At 36.0% G+C, this 22077-nt stretch overlaps 1 pseudogene; it reads left to right on the forward strand.

Annotated features, from left to right (window-relative positions):
- Positions 1-283: 283 nt before the first annotated feature.
- On the forward strand, positions 284-9559 carry LOC107550921 (Niemann-Pick C1-like protein 1; annotated as a pseudogene).
- The last annotated feature ends 12518 nt before the right edge of the window (positions 9560-22077 follow it).

Genomic DNA, 22077 nt, shown 5'->3' on the forward strand with positions numbered 1-22077 from the left:
GTTTTGTTTTTGTTTGTTTTTACAAAGCAAGAACAAGCAAAAATACAATACAGACCATATAAACTATTAATAATAAAAAATATTGACTCTATAATGTTATATATTGTGTACGGATATGAACCGCACCACTGAAAAAAGAAAACTGAAGTTGTTTTGCATTTGTGCAGACCATAGTTTAATGCTTATTTTCTTAATGAGAGTCATCGGGGGGTTATTAGGTTTTGGTAGGTGTGTGTTGCTCCTTTCAGTGACACACCTTTGGTTTAGTCTGCCCATCTAGTTAATGATCAGTGAGCTGGACTGGCTTTTATCCATTCTGGTTGGCGGTGGAAACATCAGGCCAGATAAGACTCTAATCATCATCAGTATCACTTATGTTTATCCAATGAGAGTAAGAAAGCCTTTAATTTCCTCCTGTCTTTCTCTTCAGTACCAGCACAGGCAGAGGTCCTGAAACTCCTTACATCCTCCTGCCTCCATCTCTCCACTGGAACTAACACTCCATATGCACAGAGCTGGACTTGGTCCATTTTATTGTTTACACTTGCTGCTTGCATGGTAGGTCTTCACATATTTTCTATTTTTTATTTTTCTGAGTGACAGAATCCTCACATTACAACATATGTGAAACTCTTTTATATGTTGAAATTGAAGGGTTTGGGCTGTGACTGTGTAGTTATATTCTATGCTTTATTTGTGGGATATGGATCAATAACATGAGTTGGAGTGATATTTGTTCTAATTGATATTTTATCAAATTTTTGTGAATCTGAAACAAATATCACCATTGTAGCGTCTGGACCAATCCAACACACTATATATTCTCTTTTTATATGACAAATACTCTGTAACCTCAGTTAACAAGCCATATGAGGACCCATGGACCCTTCCCCCCCGGAATGCGTAACACCCCAGGAAGTCGAAACAGGCACCTTTGTTGCATGGCAACCAACGCTGATATCACTGGGTTTATTGGCCAAAAGTATGTAAAGCAGGGAAAATCCCTGCTTGTCCCAAGGAAAAGCAGAGTAGAAATGGACTGTGTTCTAGTTAATTCATAGAAAAACCGTTATTTGAATGAACACACATATTTCTTCAGGCCATTGAGTATATTATTGTCATTGTGTATTTTGTCTTTGATATTCTTAGACTATTTTAGTATGCTTGTGAGAGGAATGATCACATCCACACTTTTTCCTTACTGTGGAATGTCAGACAGAAGAAGTGAGTCAGACAGAAAAAAGACAAATGCCATTAAACAAAAAAGTATCATGCATCTTAGAAAATATCATGTTTAGGCAAAAACTATGATCATATTAAGCTTTTAAGCATATTAAGCTTTTCTAATGCCTCCACAGTCATGGAAGATTATATTACAATATCCCAAGCTTGGAAAAGTAATAAAAAAAAAAGTTTTTCTTTAAATTTAATGTAAATTATTTGGTTAAAAATTGTGGGGCCACTGTAAAAAGAAATTACATTGTTTAATAATTTCATTACATTTCATTTCATTTTTATATTAAGGATAAATTATTATGAATAGTATTAGTTATTTCATCGTATATTATCAATCTGATAAATTATTGTTGCAAATTATAAAGAAAACATTTCACTTCCTTTTTTCAAGAAAAAAATAATATACAAATGCAGAGAAATGGTAAAAATCTGAACTCAGAAGAAAGATTATTATTGAGTTCTGAAACTTGCTAAAGATTCATTACTACAGATTTAGAAGATTACCTAAATATCTTTATGTATGTCATATTTCCGTTTATTGAAGGTTCTCGCAAGTGCTCAGCATGAACCAGGCTACTGCTCATTCTATGAGGACTGTGGTCTAAACCCTGCAGTGGAGGGGGCTCTTATCCCCCCTAGGGTTCCCTGTAAAGACTACAGAAAAGCCGTGAATGTGACAGGAGACCACTATGAACTTTTTAAATCTGTGTGCCCAATGTTGGCCCATGGTGAGGGTGAAACATTGGCCTGCTGCTCCATCAGACAGCTCACAGCTCTACAGAGTAGCCTGACGCTGTCCAAAGCAGTGCTGATCCGCTGCCCATCCTGCGCCGACAATTTCGCGCACATCCACTGCGCCACCACCTGCAGTCCCAACCAAAGTCAGATTTGAAAGATTACGAAAACCGCAAACATCACGCAACCCACTGGCATTGTCAAGGAAGCTGTGGTGGGTTACGAGGCTTACATATCCATGAACTTCTCAGATGCATCGTTTAGGTCCTGCAAAAACGTACGAATCCCAGCCACCGGAGGCTACGCCATCGCCACAATGTGCGGCCGCTATGGTTCAACGCTGTGTACGTCACAATGCTGGTTAGATTTCCAGGGTGACTCGAGCAATGGACTGGTTCCTCTGGATATTAACTTCAAGCTCTTGTCAGACGGCCGGACCGCTGGACTCCCACCTGGAGCGGTTCTGTTTGCAGATAGAGCGTTAAATTGTAATGAGACGACACCGACAGGTGGTGAGGCCTGTTCCTGTCAGGAGTCAGGACTGCGAACAATCCTGTCCAGCTGTACCACAGCCACCGCCTTTACCAAAACCATTCATGAATGGTCGACTAGATGGTGTCCTTGTCATCAGCATCATAATCTTCTCCTACATCTTTTTCCTCATAATGTGTTACGTCGTTTTAGAGTGCACTATCCACATCCGAAAGTCAAAGGGCACTCAGAAGAGCATGAGCAATAAGGACCAAAATGAAAATGAGATTGAACATAAAATCAGTTCTAAAGATGTCACGTGCTCTGATAAAGCCAGTCTTGCCACTCAGGAGTTCCTGGGGTCTCTTTTCCAGGCCTGGGGAACCATAATGGCACGATATCCTCTCATAGTACTCCCAGTCTGCCTTGTGGTTGTGTTGGCATTGCAGTGGGAATAAAAGACATAGAACTCACCACAGATCCTGTCCAGCTTTGGTCAGCGCCCGAAAGTCGTGCCATGCGAGAGAAGGCCTTCCATGATGCACATTTTGATCCATTTTACCGCACCAATCAGCTGATCCTGACCGCTCCAGACCAGCCCAGCCCAGCCACTACTATAACTCCTTACTCTTTGGCGAACAGAACTTCAGTGGCATAATTTCTAAAGGTGACATTACCTCAAAATTAACTGATCATGAAAAGTGTCGAATTATTACTATTTAGATTTATTCTCACAGTGTAACAGAAGTAGTAACAGATCTTTTCTTCAGTATGTTCACCTGAGAAAAACAGAATATGGAAAAACACCAACATTTTAAAGCAGGCACTTGGTTCTGTATGTTCTTTCATTCTCTTGTTTTGTTTGTGTTTTTTGAGAGGTCTTAAATATTACTCTCCTTTTTGTATTATATGAATGTTTTTGTCATTAAAAGTCTAAAGTCTAAAACTATTCGAGATCGGTTAAAATCATATTTAGACACTGTTTCATGTGTTCACAATATCAACCTAGCAGCCAACAATCAAAATCACGTGACTTGGCCAGTTTGATTCGAGCTCTGAAACACTGATTCGAAAGATTCATACATGTTTCGAAGCTTCTTTAAGCAGTGTTTCAAAGCAGCCATTACTAGTATACTGTATAGCTTTAGTATACTAGTCTTGTATATAATTGATCCACAATGTGAACTGCTGCCAAGAGAACCATGGTGAAGTTTGGATGTGTATCTTAAATAAAGAACATGCCGTGCAGTTGCAATATAATAACATTTATTATGTTTTGTTTATGTTTTTTTCATAGGCTATTCATGCAGTGCTAATCAGTTTTTTGTTTATGTAGAAATGCTTCCATTTTGAGAATTTTCTGTTCTTCAGTCATATTAAAATATACTGTGTACGTTTCTTTCTCACAGATTTGATCATAGAGCTGTTGGAGCTTCAGCAGAAAATCCAGGCAATTGAATTCTGGTCAGATGAACTAAACCGCTCTGCACGTCTTAAAGATGTTTGCTACGCGCCACTAAATCCAGGCAACCCCTCGTTAACCGACTGTGCTGTCAACAGTCTACCGCAGTACTTCCAAAATAGCATCGACAACCTGAACGCCAAAGCAAACATGACAGAGCTAGGCGTGACTAAGAAGGTGGACTGGAGGGACCACTTCATCTACTGCGTAAAGTAAGCCAGATATCTGTAGTTGTCACATTACCTAGACTGCACAGAGATATTTCCAGCTTTTTGAGGTTCCATTGAACAAGTTCCAAGCAATCTGGACGTGCTATGCCTATTCAGATACAGCCAGTGACTAGCTCCTGTTTAGCATAATAGCATACTATTACTATAATATACAAGAAATGTTAAGATAGTATACCTTACGAAAACGAACCATGGTTTTACTACAAATAAAACCAAAAAGCCATGGTTAATATAGCTAAACCGTGCTAACCACAAATTATGCTATGATAATTCTGTTACTGCATTAATGAGAGAGTCATTGAAACATTCACTCAACCATTTAGATAATTCTAAAACACTGATTCATGCTGAAACAAAATGCCACCTACTGAGTGTGGCTTCATTTTGAAGTGTTTTTATTTGTGGAAACATTGCTCATGTTATTCATAACATAATTACATTCTGCTTGCCCACAGCTCTCCATTATCATTTAAAGACATCACAGCTCTTGGCATGAGTTGTATGGCAGACTATTGCGGCCCTGTTTTCCCCTTCCTGGCTGTAGGAGGATAAGACACAAATCTGGTGGCTAACATCTCACCATTATCTTAAAGATTCACTGGGCTGACTTTCATTTTCTATTGTATTTTCAGATGAGGAATACACCACTGCTGAGGCCCTGATCCTTACCTTCTCTCTGAACAATTACACACGAACTGATGTTAAATTTAAGGTGGTTGAAGAGTGGGAAAGAAGGTTCCTTAAATTTGTGCAGGAGTATCAGAAAAACACAAACACAAATGTCACATTTGCCTACATGGCTGAGGTGAGACGCTGCTGACCATATGCTGTAATGATCAGAGATGTCAGTGTTTAGCAGTTTCATAATCAAACTGTCTGGGTGCTCTGTAGAGGTCCCTGGAGGATGAGATTAACAGAACAACTGCAGAGGATATCCCCATATTCATGATAAGCTATGCGGTCATCTTCCTCTCATAGCTCTTGGGAAATATTCATCTTGCAAGCGTATCCTGGTGAGTGCATTAATGTGAGTGGTTAATGGCTTACTGGGAATTTCCTCATTTCTGATAACGGGAATAAAGGAGGAAGCACTACTTTTCTCAAAATAAAGGCCTAATGGAAACTCCAGCATGATTTAAGTGTGTTATGAGCATTTGAATCAATACATTCTGAATTAAAATAGTCTAGGCCCACTAACAGTTAAAAAAAAATAGGTATAGATTCATTAGCTATAGAAATGTATTTTTGATAACAATATTTTTAATATATATAATAGACTTTTTTAACATGGATATGAATATACTTATGATGTCATATAAATAGTGACCATTTTTAACCGTTTTAAATACTTTTTTATCTTCTTTGATGTTTTTAAAATGGTCCTTTTAGATATTGCCAAAACTGTAAATGGAATATTTACAGATGTGGAATATTTATGACATGAGGTCATAAAAGCGTAATTAATAATAATAATAAAAGCTTTATAAAAGTGTCTGTGAAAGGTGCTGTTAAAGGCGCTGATAAGTAAAATGTATTATTATTATTATTATTATAAAAGAGTTTTAGATGGAGTATACATACACTAGCATGTCAGACTTCAGGACATGTCCATGTTCCAAAAGAATTTCAGATGAACTGGCCTAGTTTGACATGGTCATATTATTGATCTCTTAGGTAGATTCAAAGTTCTTGGTTGGTCTGGGTGGTATTCTGGTCGTGGGCTGCTCTGTCATGGCCTCAATGGGTTTCTATGCCTGGATTGGGGTTCCATCCTCACTGGTCATTCTGCAGGTCGTACCTTTCCTTGTGCTTGCTGTGGGAGCTGATAACATCTTCATTTTTGTTCTGGAGTAATCAGGTATGTTAAGTTTATTTCTTCACTCTTATTTTTCTTCATTTTTGTTGCTTATCTTTTAACATACTTTCTAGGGTCAACTTTAATCACATTGGTTACTCTTAATCACACTCTTAATTCACATTTCTTAGCTACCGTTCTACTGTACCATTCAGAGTTTGGGGTCAGTCATTTTGTTTTAGAAATGAGAATATTTTTATTCAGCAAGGAACAAGAAAGCATTAAATAACTCAAAAGGGACAAAAAAATCTATTTCAAATAACTGCTGTTATTTTGAACTTCTTTTTCATCAAATAATTCTAAATAAAGTTATCCTTGTGATTTGTACTAAAACAAATTGAGCAACTGTTTTCAACAATGATAATAATAAGAAATGTTTCTTGAGCATCAAATCAGCATCTTAGAATAATTTCTGAAGGATCATGTGACACTGAAGACTGGAGTAATGATGCTGAAAATTCAGCTTTGCATCACAGGAAAAATTTAAAAAATATATATTCAAAGAAAAACTGTTATTTTCAATTTTAATAACATTTTGCTATATTGCAATTTTTACTGTTTTATTCACTATATTTTACTGTAATACAGTATACTAAAAAATATTTAAAAAATCTTACCAACCCCAAACTTTTAGATGAATGGTAGTGTATATCTACAATTACATTGTATTTTAGAACTTAAAGGAACACTCCACTATTTTTGAAAATAGGTTCATTTTCCAACTCCCCTAGAGTTAAACAGTTGAGTTTTACTGTTTTTGAATCCATTCAGCCGATCTCCGGGTCTGGCGGTAGCACATTTAGCTGTAGCTTAGCATAGATCATTGAATCTGATTAGACCGTTAGCATCTTGCTCAAAAATTTACCTAAGAGTACCTATTTAAAACTTGACACTTCTGTAGTTACATCGTGTACTAAGACCGACAGAAAATAAAAGTTGCGATTTTCTAGGCCGATATGGCTAGGAACTATACTCTCATCCGGCGTAATAATCAAGGAACTTTGCTGCCGTACCATGGGTGCAGCAGGCGCAATGATATTACTCAGCACCTGAAAATATTCCCCAGCATGCTCCCTGTGCAAGCAGGTGGTCACGTTGGTTATGTTGGCGGAAGTTAGCCTATTTTAGCACCTATTGGCACCAGTGGAAAAAAGTGTGCTTAATTGAACTGAATGTGCACTTTGTTGTGGACTTAAAATCTTAAAAGTCTATTTTTAATAAACTCTACTTGCAGAAAATATAAAAGACCACTTAAGTGTACTTTAAGAGAGGTGCACTTTTCTCTCAGCACTGACTCTCATCTTTTATTTCGCAGTGTGACGTATGTGTATTACGAACAGTATCTGACCATCGTGAACGAGGGTTTGTTCAACATTGCCGTGTGTTGTATCCTGCTCGGCATGGACTTGAGATCAGGCTTTCTGAACCTGCTCACCATAGTGATGATCACTGTGGATACGGTTGGAGTCATGACACTGTGACGCTTATCAACCTTGTGACGGTGAGTGGTTCAGAGAAGCACTGTATGGTCTGCATGTTTGCACTTCATAAAACCAGTGACGGTAGTCAGGATAACATTCTCATCTTACTGTGGGTTTGTTTTTCAGGCCGTTGATATATCAGTGGAGTTTGTGTCTCATTTAACACGCTCATTTGCTCTCAGTATTCGCCCCACGAAGGTGGAGAGGGCAAAGGAAGCCACAGCTAACATGGGCAGTGCGGTGAGTACCATGACTTCCTCAGTTATGCATTAGTTCATATGTCCAGTTGTTGTGTTGTTTGATGAGTGCGTATGTTCTCTTTTCCAGGTGTTTGCTGGAGTTGTGATGACCAATCTACCTGGAATAGTGGTGTTGGCATTAGCTAAAGCACAGCTCATCCAGATCTTCTTCTTCAGACTCAATCTGGTCATCACTCTGCTCGGCATGGCCCACGGCCTCATATTTCTGCCCGTGCTGCTCAGTTTCTTAGGTATGTATAGTTGCTTAAATGTGCAGTCTTAATGCACATGGTGCTCAATCCCAAAGAGTTTAAGTTCAAAGAGACTAGTTAAAATTCTAAGTATTGTAATTGTACTGGTTTTAAGTATCCCAAAATGCAAATACAAAATTGATTGCTAAAAGTTTTTACACAAAAACCACACACACACACACAATTAAACTAATGACCAAAAATGTTTATTGTATTATCCAGTAAGAACAGATAAGGGAGAGGGAGGAATCAAACATGTCAGAACAAGAGATCCATGAAGGATGACAATTTCTTTTTTTTTACATTACCACAGACCACTTGATGAAATAAATGCAACATAATGAGGCGATTTGAATAGTTACACAGTTTGAAGTGTTATTTAGAAATAAAGTATGACAGTATAATAGTTGTTTATTAGCACATTGCCAAATAAACTGTTATACAGTGTTATTTAAGTATTATTTATATAATATTGTGGTATTTATTAAAATGTTAAAAGCTTTTATTTTGTATATTTCCATTTTAAATGTAGTTTAAAATAACTTCGTAATTTTATATGCTTTTTTTCCATTTAGTTAGTTATTTATTTTTTTCATTTTAGTACCTTAACTTCAGCTTATTTTATGTCCAAGTTTTTTTTCATCTCATAGTTTATTTTAGCTTTATTTTAATTACGTGTATTAATTTTAGGGCTGCAAAAGGATTCATCGCGATTAATCGCATTCAAAATAAAAGTTTGTTTACATACTATATGTGTGTGTACTGTGTATTTATTATATATACTGTATATAAATACACACATACATGCATATATTAAGGAAAAATATGTTAGATTTATATAAAAAAATATTTGTATTTATAATATAAATTATATATAATTATTAGTATTATTATTTTCAATAATATTCAATTACAATAAAAGAGTAAGTTACATTTAGTTAACAATAAAAGACTATGTAGCAAGCACTAGTATTCCATTCCAAACACTTGAAGCAACCAAATAAAATCTGGTGTATTAGAACATGGTTTGGTTAAACAAAACTCCTCTGTCTGTGTTGCTCAGGTCCTGGTGTGAACAACGCCGTTCTGCTACAGATTCAAGAGAAGAAAGCCAAGGAAATGGAACTCAATAGCAAAGCTACATATGACAACATTAGCTTCGAAAACCATGAAAAGTCAAATGGCGAAATCCCCATAGAGCCCTCATATACAGTAAAGGCTGACATTGTCTCCAAGACCACCAAATAACCCAGCAAACTTGAAATGGACATTTTGTAGCTCAAGACCTCTTACAAACGGCTCTTCCTCTTCCTTCCAGTTCATTTACCTCTACTATTACACTGAATTGGTAGTATGAGAGTTTCCTCCAAATGAAGGAATCACCTGCTATTACTCGCAGTACTGCATGTACTGCATGAAACCTGAGGGGAAAAAACAACCAAACAATGTCAGCTCTATGCCTCCTTTATGTATGAGGACACTATAGCGTTGCGTTACTGCTATAAAACGGACTATCGCCTTCTGAAGATGTTCATGAGAGATACTCAGCTTGTCAGTCCTTCACCACCATCTCTAGCGGTGATTATCTCGCCCAGGTCACACCTGACACAAAGTGATAACGCATACAATTGAGGAGCTCAATGCCACTGTGTTAGAACTAAGGAAAGTAGTACAATAGTTTAGAATTGTTTTACTTTTTTGTGTAATATTTGTTAAATGTTATATTTCATTTTGTTGTTGTTGAGGTTTGATATTGTCATTTTTGCATGCAACTAATTGTATTGTTGAGGACAGAAACACTTAACTTTGAAAAGCAGGCAATGCAACTCAAATAACACTCCAGTATAAAGAGCATCTGCTCTTGTATTATAAGCATTACTGTAATAATATTAAATGCACTGTTTGTATTTCTACATTCTGTATAAACTCATTGAATGTTCAATATTATCTGAATAGTTCAATATCTCAACTTTGCATTCAAAGTTTACCGTTTACCATTAAAGCACTTTTAAAGCAGTTTATTGGCTGTATGTAGGCAAACTAGGAACCTTTTTTTTTATAATTCAGGGTAAAAATTTACAAATATATAAACAAACTATACTGAACTGTAATATTGCCTTCTCATTTGAATATTCAATTATCTAGCAAGTATTCAAATACATCTTACAGTAAATCGAAGCTCACATTTATTGGCACGTGTCATTCATAACATTCTATATTAAACATTTGTGCAGTGAAAAACAAGTTTAATACAGGCACACAACGGAGTCTAACTTACACAGCGTAGACTAAAAGGAATTGAACACATTCTAATCCAAAATCAAATCTTAATGAAAACCACTGAAATTAATGACACGCAGGAAAAACAAAAAATATAAAAGTGCATAAATTGTGCAAACAAAGCACCTGCAATAAAAATGTGCACTTCTTATGTTCACACACACACACACACACACACAAACACGCATGAACACAAAGACTTTAACCTAGAAATCTGCTGCTCTCTGGTCAATACTTGCTGCATAAGGGAAATCTCTCTCACTCACACACATGCACTCATTCACTGGTGCAGAGTTCACGACGGTCAAAGGGGATGTTTGGGGAAAAACAAGGGCCTAGTCTCTTAAAATGTATTATATCTTTTATGTATTAATTAGCATAGCTATCAGCAATAAAATGAACGTCCCAAACACATAAGTCTATAAAGATAAACCTCTAAAGACTGAAAGACTCTACTGTGTATCTTGGCTGATTTTCTTGTTCCATCAAGAAAAAAAAAACATTGAGCCCTCTGCCATCTAGTGGACATTTGTGGTGCTGTCACAAAGTAAACTATTCATACATACCTCGAGAGCAGATTTGGGCTTGCTATACTCTATATATACACACAAAATACAAGAAATTATTCAGTTTAATGACTACATTTTACATTTTTAGAACCATTTTCTAAAATGGAACTCTCCGGTCTGACTGTCAAACGGACCAATCCAGAACCTGATGGGTGACTTATGAAACACAGCAGATATTGATCTGTTAATGACCATGTAGTAGAACTGAAGCATCTAGTTCCATCATGCATGAAATAATGTCTCAAACTGTGCGTTAAGACCTAAACACATTTCATAAGGGTTCTTATACAAAGCAAGAGAAGCTCTAGTCTGTCCTGACATCAGTAACGTCCCGTCCAGAGGTCAGCATGTAAGAGACCTGTTCACGAGACTTCAAACTCACTCTCTTTTTCCTCCTAACAGAGACAGTGAAACCGAACAAAGAAACATGGTATTTAAACACTGTGGTTTATATGTATTTACAGTTGGTCCAATAGTATTATAATTTTTGTTAACTTTTTTTATTGATGATTGAATGGAAAGTTGATTTGACAAATTATCATTAATTTCAGTAACTCTTTATTTTAAGGTGTTCTTGTTACACATATTACATGTTCTTACTATTATAATAACAATTAATTATGCATAATTACATGCAAGTAACCCCAAGACAAACCCTAATCCTAACCATATAGTAAGAACATGTAGTTAATTAATATTAGTCAGTACTTAAATGTATAACTACACTGTAACAAGGACACCTTAAAATAAAGTTTAACCTTAATTTCTGACTATAATAGAATTTGATTTGTTCCCCTTTAATGGGAACAACATCGTTTTTGAAAAAAATGTCATATTATAGCATTGATGCTATAATATTTATTTACTTTTTAAATGTGGTCTGATACTTTTGGACAACAAAACTAAACAAAACAAAAAACTGGATTGCACTTGCACCTTGTGAAAGGTTTGTTTGATTCATACATACCAAGAAAATTAATACATGTGTACATTTAAAAAACTTTTTCAAGTTTTATTATCAGTGTAAAAAACAACAACATTTATTTGTTTGTGTAAATATAGTACGTACATTTGGAACCAATAACAAAACAAAACAAAAAAATAAATAAATACATAAAACAAAAAACAAACAAAAACTAAAACAAAACAAAAACACAAAGCAAAACGAAAAAAACAAAACAAAATGTAACAAAACACAACACTGCACTTGCACCTTGTGAAAGTTTTGTTTAGTTCATACCTTTTTGGTTGCGTAACCATGCATTTCCAAAGAACAGCATAGAGGGCTAACAGAAAGCCTATGAACACTGCTGCGGCAATCGCACCTGCAAACACACAAACATACACCTGTTGCACCGCTGTCTGCAGTCTAAAAAACATTTGTCCACAGAGGCACCTAATCTGTATCCTCTACCCAGAGATGAGATCAGTAACACTGATATAGAGCATGACAGGCTGCTGTTTCATTGTCTGCACTTCAAAATCACTGGTATTTCCAGTGAAAAATGCAGCCTGGACACTTTGGTACTGTTAGTAAACATCTCCTATTTATGAAACATCACAGCTGCATTATATACTGATCTCAAGCATGTGAGAGCTCAAAGGTCCCACTAAATGGAAAAGAACAGTCAGCTTGTTTTTCATTAGTGTTTTTCCATCAAGGAGAATAACCCTGACAATCAAGACATATATAGACATAAACAGTGTGTGTTTAAAGAGATATTTGGTGTAATGAGGAAACGGGGGAGGTGGAAAATTCCAGTGATAACTTGGAAACCTGTTTGAGCCTGTGAGTGGAGAAGCTGAAACACGGGAAAATCAATCCTGAACTATGATTTAACACTCTTTCACATGCTGCTTTTTAGATTAGTTCTTAAAAACAAATAAAATCTGATTTAGGGCATGGTCAGAAGACCATATCAGCTAATCTCTAATGACAGATCATGTATTCATGAACGGATTAAGAGATTCTCAGATATTTTTGACAAAATTTATAGCAGCAAAGATATGCATTATGATCTGTTATTTTATTCATTTATTGATTTTTTTTTTGTAATGCAATGAAATTTAGATATTTTAAGGTCTCACTTTGTGTGGTCAATACATTACATTATCAAATATACATTTAGTAAACCACATGCTGCTTTTTAGATTAGTTCTGAAAAACAAATAAAATCTGATTTAGGGCATGGTCAGAAGACCATATCAGCTAATCTCTAATGAGAGATCATGTATTCATGAACGGATTAAGAGATTCTCAGATATTTTTGACAAAATTTATAGCAGCAAAGATATGCATTATGATCTGTTATTTTATTCATTTATTGATTTTTTTTTTGTAATGCAATGAAATTTTGATATTTTAAGGTCTCACTTTGTGTGGTCAATACATTACATTATCAAATATACATTTAGTAAACAACTGAGTTTATATTCTCAATAAATGATCTGTTTATCCTCTGACACTCTGTCCTTTCTCACAGACCCACACACACTCGAACACTTCTCAGTACAACCAGATTTCTCTAGAAATGTATATGCCATTTCTTTTCTTTTTTTTGAGAATTCATTGAGTTTGATATTTTTACACAAAATAACCCCTTGCCGTTTCTTCCCGGCAAAAGGTCATACAAGTTGCGAAATCAAATGATTAATTTCACACTTGATTTCCACTCTTCTCAGAACATGAAGAGAAAAAGACAAACGTCATTCACAGAAGAAAGAGCACAAAGAGTGGAGAGGTCACAGATAAATCATGTTTTCCAAAGGTTTTGTTTTGACAGGACTTTTTTTTTTTTGTGGAGAAATAAGTCATGTGAGAGTCACACACAAAAATTTTAAGACATAAAAAGCCTCTCAGTCAGCAAAGGAGAGTTTGGATGGACTGATAAGAAAGATATGAAAAAAATATATAAATGTACTTAAATTTGTAAATAAATGGATAACAAACAAGGCAGGATTGATGAGAGGTGGGCAAAGACTTGCAGAATGAGAGTGAGAAAGACAATAATAAAAGAGGAACGGCTGGTCAGATCACTGACAGGTTCAGGCTGTCATTTCTGTTGTATCTCAGAGCTGGCGGTTTTGGTTCATGGCATAAAACTCATTAAGTGTTTTTGTAAATGCCTAAGGAGAAAATAAATTGAGAAATGTGCATTGTTCAAAAGATTTTTTTTTTATGTTTTCAAAGACGTCTCTTATGCTCACCAAGGCTGCATTTTTTAATCATAATACAGGAAAAACACTAAACATTATTACAATTTAAAATAATTTATTGTAATATATAATTTATTCCTATGATGATAAAGCTGAATTTTCAGCATCATTATTCCAGTCTTCAGTGTCACATGATCCTTCAGAAATCATTCTAATATGCTGATTTGGTGTTTAATAAACATTTCTTATTATTATCAATGTTGAAAACAGCTTAATATTTTTATAAAACCCGAGATTTTTTCATGATTCTTTGATTAAAACATTCAAAACAACCGCATTTATTTGAAATAGAAATCAGCATTTATTTTAAATAAATCTTTTGTAACACTATAAATGTCTTTACTATTACTTTTCATCAATTTAATGTGCCCTTGCTCAATAAAAGTATTGAAAAAAAATAATAATTAAAAAAATTCTTACTGACCCCAAACTTTGGAATTGTAATGTTGCTAAAAAAAAGAAAAAGTGATCGGTCACTGTTGCACTCTGTTGTGACCGTCAAAACTGATATGGAGATTGTACCTGGTATGATTCCACTCTCTCTGTTCATGGGGGTCTCAGCAAGAGGGGGTGGACTGGTAGCTGCTGAGCCTTTAGAGACAATGAAGATGATGTTAAAGGGGTCATATGATGCGATTTCAATTTTTCCTTTCTCTTTGGAGTGTTACAAGCTCTTGGTGCATAAAGAAGATCTGTAAAGTTGCAAAGACTAAAGTCTCAAATCCAAAGAGATATTCTTTATAAAAGTTAAGACTTGTCCATGCCCTCCTAAAACGGCTCGTTCTAACATCCTACGTCCCTGTGTGGGAAGATTTGCATAACGCCGGCCAAATGTTCACGCAAAGAAAGAAGGCGTAACTTTTATTCTTGCTGTAGTATTGTTGTTGCCGCCGCCGCCATGTCGTGAAGACGCTGTGTGTTTCGTTGTGAAAGCGAAACTACTTTCTTTGGCCTTCTAAAAGAAGACACAACTAGAAATCAGTGGTTAAGTTGTATTTACAACACTGTTCCAGAACAGTTTAACCCAAATATCCAGATGTGTGCAGCAGGACTGTGTCCTGATCCTGGTAGAGTAGACTACAGTGCCGGCTGTTCTGACTCACAGCCTGTAAGTACGTTTTTTATATTTAAAGAATTTGCCACTGATGATTCAAACGCGAGTTTTGAGCAGTGTAGAGTAGCGCTTGTTGTTTGTCATTTCTCCAATCACAAATGCAGACATGGTTTTACGTTTACGCGGCGCGATGCGATGCAATGCAACGCGTAAAAAGACAGTATAAATCATTATAATCCATAATTATGTCCCCACTGGATGCAACAAATGCCTCGTTTGTAATGGGTTTTAATGTTTTTGTCTCGTCGCTCCGGCCGGACAAGGCATCAAAGTATGGTAAGAGGCGTAACATTTCCGTCACACGCTTGAGGTATTCGGCCAATCACAACGCACTGGATAGCTGGCCAATCAGAGCACACCTCGCTTTTCAGACCGATGAGCTTTGTAAAAATCGATGTGTTTCAGAAAGGCGGGGCATAGAGGAGAAACAATAATGTACAGTATGTGGAAAATAATGTGTTTTTTGAACCTTAAACCGCATACACACATTTCATTACACCAAATACACAAAATAATTGCAACATCATATGACCCCTTTAAAGCATGAATATACAAACTATCATTAACATGATGTAATTAAGGCTGTTTGATGTACTACCATTTCTATCGGAGTTGGAGCGGAGCCATGAAGACACTGGGGAAACTATCTGGAGAGAAAAAACAACAGGCTATTCAATGAAAAAAATAATGTTTGGGGCTTGATTTAATCATTTAGGAACTGAATGAATTGCAAAAAGTGAGTGTTAATATCCCCATGATTTACTCACCCTCAAGTCATCCAAGTTGTATATACACAATCGAATACAATCAGAGTTATATTTGAAAAAGTCCTGGCTCTTCCAAGCGTTATAATGGCAGTGAATTACGGTCGAGATTTTAAAGCCCAAAAAGTGTGTCCATCCATCATAAAAAGTACTCCACACGGCTCTGGGGAGTTAATAAAGACCTTCTGAAATGTAAGATGCATTTTTGTATGAAAAATATGCATATTTAAAAAAACAAAACACCGGTCACAAATTAGAAGTACAAAATAAGGATCTGTTAAAGGAAAACGTCAGAGGATTTCGACATAAGCCAAGAGGAGACTGGTTTTCCTTTGCTGTAAACAAAGCTTGGTTCTCACGAGACTGGCATATTCTCACCGGAGCTTATGCTACGCCTACAACCAACACCACCTGCAGGTCACTCTCTCATAAACGTGAGTACGACATTTCACAACAATGATTTTATATCTTTACACTGAAACCTAACTGTGTGGATGCAACATCACACCAGAGCAAGATTTCAGATACGGATGTCATTGTAGACATTACCTATCCACATGTATACTTCTCACCTGTGATTAATCTATTATGTGACAGAAAATGTCTGGTAATAAAGATAAAGTCAGGTGATTCCAACATGGCAGCTCCCATGATGGGGGACCTGCCCCATGTAGAGTCAAGTATTTATCAAATGTAAGTGTACATCATTTTTAATTTATCTGTCAAAAGTAGTATTCATTTATTTAGAGGTAAAACTGTGGAAAAGCTACCTCTGTAGAGCCTATCCAAGCACTGAAATGTGTCAGTGAGAGAGGGGAGCATGTCCCAGCACTGTTGTTTAACAAAGATAAGAAACTATGCCATGACTGAAAGTTTCCAAAACATGCAGAAATGAGAGAGAGGGAGCAAGAGAGATTTACTGTTTCCCTAAGAAGTCTTGCTTCTCAAACATTTGATCTGTGCTGTAAATGCAGTCTCTCAAAATGTAACTTTACTTCACTGAATACTAATAAAAACAAGTGTCATTCTGATACACCAACCTAATTTCAACATTTGCAATAAAACTGTATTTTCCTTATCTAAAAAAGGTCCTGTCTTTGAGAGCTTGTAAACAGGTGGAGCATTTATAACAGATGCACAGCAGTAGAGTTTAGTGTTGCATTGCATTGTTTCTCGAGTGTTTGCTTGTACCTGTGTGAGATTGTGCTCCTGTGGTTCTTCATGAACAGAGCTGTTGTTGTCTCCCTCCTCCGTCCACATGTTTCAGCGCCTGTTTGTGTTTCCTCCCGTGATCATCACGAGTCGCCCAGAATAAAGAGAGCAAAATTGTGGATGAGGCTCAAACAAAACAATGTAAAATACCCCTTAGCTCACTTTTAAAGTGGGCGGGGTACATATAGCTTGTGGGCGGGGCAACACTCCGGCCATCCGCCTCTACAGCTAAAGGGATAGTTCACCCAAAAATGAAAATTCTGTCATCATTTACTCACCCTCAAGTAGTTTCAAACCTGTATGAATGTCTTTGTCCTGCAGAACAAAGTCTTACTAAATATCATTTAGTAACTGCAATGTCTTCTGGTCCATATCCTTTCCTTAGGAAGGTGTGCTAAATACTGATTAATGTAACATAAAAATACTATACATATTTATATATTTTGCTATTGTATTGTGGAGTGACACTTTCATAAACTTTTCTATATTCCTCTGATTATATAATGGTAAATATTGCAATATCATAGCACAACAACAGTGATCAGCAATAACGATAAGCCTAATACTCACAATAAAAATGTCATATAGATCATAACACAGTCTCGGAGGTAAGAAGTGGATTATCCTTCACCTGAAATGTTTTGTCTTTTCATCCTGAAATGCGAGGCAAATGTTGGATCACAATAATTAGGAACCACAGTTTCCACAAATCCCTTCACTCGATTGGGATGTTCTCTTTTATTCTGGACTGCAAGGGACTGTTACATCGAGTGTATTTTGCAACATTAAACACGTATTTATAGCGATTTCGTCAGGCTCCGAAAATTCTTCAAAAAGAACACAAAGAACGGCCTTCTCAGCTGCCATAGTTGCAACTATTGTGTCATCAGAACAGGGTGTTCAACGCACCACCGTTTCCGTTTAAAAAAACGTTTTGCACCATTTTGTCAGGCTGAACGCAGCCCTGATACTGAAGCAGTCACGTGGTTTTCAGGCGAATTAAGCTTCGGACGTCATAGATCACATGCGTTTCTCAAAACGAATCAAGCTCTGATACAGTGTTTCAGTGTGAAATGTGTTGTTGTTTTTATACAAGCTTCGAAGCTTCAGTGTTGAACGTAACATCACTATCATTTAGCAACTTTTAGCCACACTGAAAATTAGTTGGCAACACTGGCTTGTATAAACAGAACCATTCAATCAGATAATCTTGTTTCTCAACTGTACAAAACGTTGTTCATAATCTGTCTTTACAGGCGTGAATTGAATTGAATTGAATCGAATTGAATGAATGAATGACCCCATTGATTGGCACGCCAATAATGACATTTGAAAAAGGTTCCACGGAGGGAGGGGAGAATTGTTTTTGGGAATATCTATTTAAATTTGGGTCTATTCGTCATATATGAAGCTGTCATATGACTTCAGAATACTTTTTTAACCTTTTTTGGTTAGGTTGACACAAGGTCGCTATATGAGCTAATGCTGTATGGACGCGAACTGCGTGAAGATGGTTCATAAAATGTGTTTGTGTTCCACGGGACAAAATAACAACACTGACATGAGGGTGAGTAAATCATTTTTGTGTGGAATATCCCTTTAGCACATCAAATACAATGTGCTACGTTTGAAACTTTACATTTCATTGTGTTACACTACCATCTTGTTGCAGGAATCCTCTGGTGCATTTTGTGTAAAATTGATTACTGCATTTAAAACTTGCTCTTTAATAACAGAACTTATTAATATGATATTAATATTAACATTAGATAATTCTGTTATTTACAAAATATTGATACATTTAAATATAATAATGATTATAATAATAATTAACCCCCTGCAGTATGATTATGGATGTCCTGTTAAAGACTTCTGTGTAACTTTTTTTTTTATTCTGAAATTTGATACAAAAAATGATTAAGAGAGACATCAAGCAAATGATTATGACACACTGTCTACACCATCATGCAAAGAGAGTTGTTAATTGTTGCAAGTGACCCATTACATCAATTTACTTAAAAATCACAGTTCTGCTTTTGATGGTCTGACATCAGAGAAAAGCAGAAATGGAAGAGTGAGAAACGGCCCTTGACCAAAGGCTTTCGCTCTCGGTGACGTATAGCCTATACACATACAGCAATATTATGTAAGGCCAAAATTACTGGTTCTCCCTGCTGAAGATTGCAATTAGCATTGCTAAATGGAGAATAGTCAGCCTCTACTTACATCAGCTGCCATAGTTGCAACTATTGTGTCATCAGAACAGGGTGTTCAACGCACCACCGTTTCCGTTTAAAAAAACGTTTTGCACCATTTTGTCAGGCTGAACGCAGCCCTGATACTGAAGCAGTCACGTGGTTTTCAGGCGAATTAAGCTTCGGACGTCATAGATCACATGCGTTTCTCAAAACGAATCAAGCTCTGATACAGTGTTTCAGTGTGAAATGTGTTGTTGTTTTTATACAAGCTTCGAAGCTTCAGTGTTGAACGTAACATCACTATCATTTAGCAACTTTTAGCCACACTGAAAATTAGTTGGCAACACTGGCTTGTATAAACAGAACCATTCAATCAGATAATCTTGTTTCTCAACTGTACAAAACGTTGTTCATAATCTGTCTTTACAGGCGTGAATTGAATTGAATTGAATCGAATTGAATGAATGAATGACCCCATTGATTGGCACGCCAATAATGACATTTGAAAAAGGTTCCACGGAGGGAGGGGAGAATTGTTTTTGGGAATATCTATTTAAATTTGGGTCTATTCGTCATATATGAAGCTGTCATATGACTTCAGAATACTTTTTTAACCTTTTTTGGTTAGGTTGACACAAGGTCGCTATATGAGCTAATGCTGTATGGACGCGAACTGCGTGAAGATGGTTCATAAAATGTGTTTGTGTTCCACGGGACAAAATAACAACACTGACATGAGGGTGAGTAAATCATTTTTGTGTGGAATATCCCTTTAGCACATCAAATACAATGTGCTACGTTTGAAACTTTACATTTCATTGTGTTACACTACCATCTTGTTGCAGGAATCCTCTGGTGCATTTTGTGTAAAATTGATTACTGCATTTAAAACTTGCTCTTTAATAACAGAACTTATTAATATGATATTAATATTAACATTAGATAATTCTGTTATTTACAAAATATTGATACATTTAAATATAATAATGATTATAATAATAATTAACCCCCTGCAGTATGATTATGGATGTCCTGTTAAAGACTTCTGTGTAACTTTTTTTTTTATTCTGAAATTTGATACAAAAAATGATTAAGAGAGACATCAAGCAAATGATTATGACACACTGTCTACACCATCATGCAAAGAGAGTTGTTAATTGTTGCAAGTGACCCATTACATCAATTTACTTAAAAATCACAGTTCTGCTTTTGATGGTCTGACATCAGAGAAAAGCAGAAATGGAAGAGTGAGAAACGGCCCTTGACCAAAGGCTTTCGCTCTCGGTGACGTATAGCCTATACACATACAGCAATATTATGTAAGGCCAAAATTACTGGTTCTCCCTGCTGAAGATTGCAATTAGCATTGCTAAATGGAGAATAGTCAGCCTCTACTTACATCTTGGGCAACAAGCATGTAAACATGGAAGTTTTTTTCCCAGTTGTTCAGAGGTAAACCAATGCATCATAAAACTGGAAGAAGGAGTTAAGCCTTTCAAAATGTAAACCTTTATCTTATGAAGATCATCTTTAACCTTTGTTTGTTTAGAGCCAAATCCGTTATGAACAACAGCCTGCTGTGACCACAAAAAAACAAGCCCACTTTCTAGTACAGTGCATGAAGATGATTTAAGTATGTCCAGAAGTTTGCATACCTCATTATTTCACTGAAAAAATGTATCAATATTTTTGTCTGGTTTTCCAGGGGGGGAAAAATACAATTAAAAAAAGTAAACATAGTTTAAGCAGCAAAAAAATATATAAGACAAGGCGTCAGACTAATTAAGTGTTTAAGCAAATATGTTTTTTCTTGTTATATACGATTTTGTGAGGTTTGTATTTAATCAAAAAATAAACAATTCATAGTTTATATTTTGGCCCATTTGACCCTTGCATCAGGATACAAATATTTGCATGTAAGAAGCAGCAGGTGGCAGTATCACATCACTTCTTATGTCATCCACCTGAACGCTGTCATAAAGTTCTGCTCCAAAACAGGATGCAAGATTTTAATCATAAACATATATGTACACTATAAAAAATGGGGACAAACCCAGCAATTAGGCTGTTTTGACCCAGCGGTTGGGTTCAAAACAACCCAACCGCTGGGTTCAAAACAACCCAATAGCTGGGTTTGTCCCTTTTTAACCCAGCACTGGGTTGTATTTAACCCAGCATTTTTTAGAGTGTAGGATATATGTTACTAGTAACTAGTCACTGCCCAACACTGTATGTAATAGAGTTTTATGACACTTTATTTGACACCGGTTTTATCAAAATCCAGCAGAAGTTGTGACTATTGTAATTTAATTAACTAGTCCACAACACTTTTGTCATGATGATCCATCCTGTTCCACGAGGTCTTGAATAAATCCCTCATAAGGTCTTGAGAATCCCTTAAATGTCATGCCAATCTCATGGCATAAGATGCAGAAGTACATTTTATTGTATTTCAAATCTAAGGCTCCTTCTTATAATTGCTAAATGTTATTTGATCATTTTAATATTTTATTGTGTTTATTGTATTTCATCTTTAGCCTTGCTATACCATACAAAAGGCTGGACCAGGATGGATAATTGAATCTATTGTGATAAATCTTTATACTTTCTTTTTCACTATTTATCTTCATGTTTGAGTATAATGTTAATTTAAATTAGAAGGAAATCATAACAGACCTCTAAAAACAACAATTCAAGCACTCAGTAGTACAGCAGCTTTATTTACAACAATCAATCACATGTACAAAGTATATTCAAGTCCTGC

This window comes from Sinocyclocheilus grahami, unplaced genomic scaffold (assembly GCF_001515645.1).
Source record: "Sinocyclocheilus grahami isolate Dianchi unplaced genomic scaffold, SAMN03320097.WGS_v1.1 scaffold410.1, whole genome shotgun sequence".
Lineage (NCBI taxonomy): Eukaryota > Metazoa > Chordata > Actinopteri > Cypriniformes > Cyprinidae > Sinocyclocheilus > Sinocyclocheilus grahami.